The following is a 5,258-nucleotide window of genomic DNA, read 5'->3' as shown; positions in this document are numbered from 1 at the left end:
GAGCTCTGAGCTCTTTTCTCTCTCTGGCGTTTTCATGTTGCCGGGGCTACTGGAAAATTTCTGTCATTTGTACTGCTCGATGACAAGAACACCTGATGAGAAGACAGTGAAACAGGGGCAATCAGACAGGCAGAGAAGGCCCTGAAGCAAAACTCAGTTTCTCAGGAGGTTAAATTGCAGTAAACAAAGAGGGTTTCAGAAACTGGACCCAATTAATGTTCTTGACTTCTGTCCTTTTCAGCTCTGGGGACCAAGTGCAGTAAGATGGAAAGGGCCTGCCTGGGCTGGAGGGTGGGAGAGAAAGTTCTGTCCCCCAGTTCTGTCAAGGGGCTTCCCAGGTGGCTCAGTGGTCAAGAATCCGCCTGCCGATGCAGGAGCCCTCGCAGGAGGTGCGGGTTGGATCCCTGGGTAGGGAAGATCCCCTGGAGGAGGGCATGGCAACCCACTGCAGTAGGTTGCCTGGAGAATCCCATGGACAGAGAAGCCTCGTGGGCTACAAATCGTTGAGGTCACAAAGAGTCAGATGCAACTGAGCACGCACGCACCCGCCGAGTTCTGTCATTTGTAGCTGGGGGGCTCTGTGTGCGCCTCCCCGTGAGGGCTCAAAGCCTCCATTGTGACTCAGCAGAGCAAGTAATAATGAAACACGTGGGGCCCCTCCCCCAGGACTTGTTGCATCTTCTGAAAGGATAGTTCCTAGGAAATCCAAAGAAATGAGTCTTTCATCTCTGACAGTCGAAACGCCAAGTGCCTTGGCCCAGGATGGGGCGGCCGTGACACTCTTTCTGGGTGGACAGTGGGCCTGGCAGCCCCGGTCAGATGCCGTTGCAGGGCAGCTGTGCTGAGTTCTGTTTTGATCCTGTAGGTCCCCCGTGGGCTGGCTCATTCCGTCCTCAAACATCTGTTTGCTGTCAGGTTAAGAGCGCTACACCTGCTTTCCGCTTTCTCACGGATGTTGAGGGAGTTGGTGAAGGGCTGTAATGAAGGGAACAGGGAGATTCTAGTGGTCGATCTTGTTTAATTGCTTAAGTTGTGTCTGTGAGTGAGCTTGGAAGTGGAGAGCAGACAATCGCACGGGGCCTCAGCCAAGAGCAGGCCCCAGGCACAATCTGGAGTCCTAAGACCACTTCTCAGAGTGATGGACATGAACTCGGGCCATCCTCATATGAGCCTAAGCATGCGAGGAAGCAGAGAGCAGGGATGTGGCTACTCAGGCTCTGTGGCCACTACTTCCTAGACAGGATGGATACCAAACACTCAGGCAGCAACACTGTGCCTGTTACCCTTGTTTAATTTGCTCCATTAGGAAGATTAGGCTGGATAATGCCATTTGGCAGTTTTTCCAAGTTTGGAGTATTCTTAGTTTTTCAAAATTCTTGTTTCCATTGATGGCTCACTCAATTATGTGGCTGCAGTAATCTCTCTGTAAAACACGTGAGTTTACAAGGGGATGTCACATCCTTTATTTCCTTTGGCTTCTGACAGTTCTGTGAGATCCACCCAACTTGGATAAGGTTAAACTGTAAGGATCCCCAAAATGTAGTAGCTCAAGCAAGACACCTTGTTTCTTCCTCACATAAACAGACCAGCTCAGTAGGCTGCTCTCCTCCCTGTAATTATTCTGGGCCCTGGGTCCTCTCCATCTTGTTTCTTTGTCCAGTTGTTGTTGTTTTAAATATTTGTTTATTTCGGCTGCACCAGGTCTCAGTTGTAGCACATGGGATCTTCAGTCTTTGTTGTGATGGCATGTGGAATCTTTAATTGCAGCATGTGGGATCTAGTTCCCCGACCTGGGATCAAACCAGGACCCCCTGCTTTGGGAGCGTGGGGTCTTAGTCACTGGACTGCCAGGGAAGTCTTCTTTGTCCAGTTTTGAGTGGGTACCTTGTCAGGAGTGCAGCCAATGGAAAAGGGAAACACGACCTTGCCTGGTCTGGTCCCAAGGCACCAGGGCAGGAAGGGGACTCGTCACTTCCGTCACACATCACTGGGGAGAATGCTGTCACATCTTCTGCATGGAAGGTGGTGAAAGGTCCACTAGCCAGTCAGTCCTGTGCCTTAGCACACTTTGATTACTCTGGGGAAAAGCGAGACACGAAAGCCAGAAATCTGTGTCATCGTTCCATACGGTTCATATTAGTTCCTTTTTCTACAGCAGGTTGAGAGAGAGAAATGGACTTCCTCAAAGACACAGCTGGTTAGGAGTAGCACTGGAGCTATAGTACTGATAGTTTGGGGCTCCTCAGTTCTTTTCTTTATCCCCACTGCTCTCCCGGGACAGGGGGGCAGATCACTTGAAATCAGTACTGCCCTGAAAAAAACTAGGGTGTGTAATTAACATCAATATGTGCAGCCAATGGGGAAAATACAAGGTGGTGACAGACTGTGTCCAACTCCTCTGCCTTCCTTCCTGATTCTCAAGCACAAAAACGCTGAGGTGATGAATGCTCTGCCTGCTGCGGTCCCAGCCCCCCAGGTGCGATGTGATCAGACACAGAGACTCAGACAGCGGGAGTGATGACTGTCTCTTTACCTTCTCAGCTTAGCTTAGGATGTCTTATACGTGTTCAGGTCTTAGGGCCAGCCTCTCTTATCTCTCTTTCTCTGTCAAGCACCCTCTCTGGGAGCCTCTGAGATGCCCAGCCCTCATTGCTCCTAACCCTCTGAGCCCCCTGACCTGCCAAGAATTGGGCTGTTTCACCACAGCAGAGTTGTTTGGGCCCCAGTAAGGTCTTGCTGAGTCCGGTAAGATGGTTTGCAGTTGTAAGCACTGCCGAGAGTATACATGCACTCCTAGAATGATGGAGCCTGGGTAAGACCGAGAACCAAGGGCTGTGTATCCCTGCACATGCCTTAACAATGAGTTTTGTTCCCTCTCTCTGGAAGTTGGCCCCTTGAAGAGTCCTTCTGTACCTAGTTTGTCAGATAACTGAATGTACATCTGATTCCCAGGCACTGACATGACTTAAGCTTTTGCTTTTTCTCCAGGAGGAACCTTGGCTACTAGAGATTAAGGAATAAGGTAAGGTTATAAAACCTCAGCCATAAATTTTAAAATATAAATAAGTAAATAAAACCTCACCCACAGCTGTCATTTAAATCTCAGTTCCAGTTCATCAGCGCCCCCAGGAAACATAAGTGCCACCCGCCCCCCCCCAGTCTGGGTACCGCTAAGATGAATGCTTTACCACAGTCCAGGGATTTATTAGTGTTTTAGCCGTGTGACCTTTTGGTCACTGTTATTGTTTTATTTCTGGCTTCCCAAGTAGCTCAGTTGAAAAGAATTTGCCTGCAGTGCAAGAGACGTGGGTTCAATCCCTCAATCAGGAAGATCCCCTGGAGAAGGAAATGGCAACCTCCTCTAGTATTCTTGCCTTGGAAATTCCACGGACAGAGGAGCCTGGTGGGCTACAGTCCATGAGGTCACAAATGAGTCAGGCACTACTTAGTGACTAAACAAGAGCATGCTAATCTCTAGGCTCCATCCTCAGACACCCTGAGATAAAGGAAGTATTTATATACAAACTGCATGGCTACAGAAATTACGAGATAACCTAGATACCTGTCTTTATGGAAAATTATTAAATTCTGTCAATTCTCAAAAAGGCTGCTAGAAAAAACTTCCAATTAAGCAAAACTAAGTTTACTGAACTCACTTGAGTGTCTTAATTGTATCTCAGAGCAGGGAGTCAGGGAAGGATATTTTGAGTGTTTCAGGGCCAAGGATGGATGATTTAAGGCAGGTCGTGCAAGACAGAGAACTAGATAGGACTGAAGAGAGTTAATGACACAAGAGCTTTTGATTGATGACCCCACAAATCAAGAGTCTTAGAGTATCGACAAGCAAGCTGTAAATCTTGACAAGTGAGCTATTTTAGTTATTCAATGCTAACTTCCAGAAGCAAGTCTCTTCCAGAACAAATAGCTAAGTTGCTTTTGCCTAGTCCTAATTTTTTTTTTTTTTAATGTCTTATGTAGCACAGAGATAGGAAAATAAATTTCGGTTCCAAAAATTTCAATGCATTTGTATCACACATGTAACCATAGGTTGTTCTGTTCTTTATTTCATGCATGTTTATCTCCTTGGCTGGATTCAGAATGTTTTCAGGACAGGAGCCATAACTTGACTGTATACAGCCCAGCTGTGAGCACAAGTATCCCACTCAACAAACATCACTTCTTCCATGAAGTCTTCCATGATGCCACCTCCAGATTCTCAGTCATTTCCCAGGACTATATTCACACCACTATTCTGGTGCCTGTTATCTGTGGCAAGATGGGGCTTCTCTCATCTCTTCCTCCTCCACACTTCCTGGGGGAGAGGGCCTTCTGTAAAACTGAGTAAAGAGATAAGGATGTGGCTCGTAACAGTTCATTGAAATTATTTTTTTAATTTATTTATTTTAATTGGAGGCTAATTACTTTACAGTATTGTAGTGGTTTTGCCATACATTGATATGAATCAGCCATGGGTGTACATGTGTTCCCCATCCTGAGCCCCGTACCACCTGCCTCCCCATCCCATCCCTCTGGGTCATCCCAGTGCACCAGCCCTGAGCACCCTGTCTCATGCATCGAATTATACAGAGTGAAGTAAGCCAGAAAGAAAAACATCAATACAGCATACTAACGCATATACATGGAATTTAGAAAGATGGTAACGATAATCCTATATGTGCGACAGCAAAAGAGACACAGATGTATAGAACAGTCTTTTGGACTCTGTGGGAGACGGTGAGGGTGGTATGATTTGAGAGAATAGCATTGAAACATGTATATTATCAAATGTGAAACAATTCATTGAAATTAACCCATAGAAGTGATCATATTAGCAAGAGAAAGAAAGGTGCATTTATTTAAGAAGGTGAAGGAAGGAATAAATAAACGCCTCTTCAGCAATTCCAGGACATGAAAGACTTGATGCTGCCTCTCCAGGAGGAGCCAGATACTGGGGGAAATTGGAGAAATTGAACAAAATCAAGGATGCTGTAGCGAAGAAGGTGACGGAGGCCAGAGGAAGAACAGTCACCCTGATACTGGCAGGTGACTCAGTGGGAAAAGCAGTCACTTTCATGCTTCATCCTTCATCCAATTAACCTGTGTGCCTGCCTACTCCTTTGCTAGATTATGAGATCCAAGAAGGTGGGCCAGAGCCATGTGGCCCTTCACTTTCATGTCTCTACTGACTGATACCCACACACACACTGTCTACCAAGGTGACATCCCATCCCAGGGGTTTTGAACAGAATTGATCATAA

At 46.7% G+C, this 5,258-nt stretch overlaps 1 long non-coding RNA gene across 1 annotated transcript; it reads left to right on the top strand.

The window, feature by feature from the left end:
* Window positions 1-662: 662 nt before the first annotated feature.
* Window positions 663-4,370, top strand: LOC133261759 (uncharacterized). Its single transcript, XR_009741128.1, has 3 exons — window positions 663-861; window positions 2,989-3,022; window positions 4,098-4,370. It is a non-coding gene; the product is annotated as an uncharacterized LOC133261759 (long non-coding RNA).
* The last annotated feature ends 888 nt before the right edge of the window (window positions 4,371-5,258 follow it).

Source organism: Bos javanicus, chromosome 15, assembly GCF_032452875.1.
Source record: "Bos javanicus breed banteng chromosome 15, ARS-OSU_banteng_1.0, whole genome shotgun sequence".
NCBI classification, from domain to species: domain Eukaryota; kingdom Metazoa; phylum Chordata; class Mammalia; order Artiodactyla; family Bovidae; genus Bos; species Bos javanicus.
This window is presented reverse-complemented; position numbering and strand designations above follow the sequence as displayed.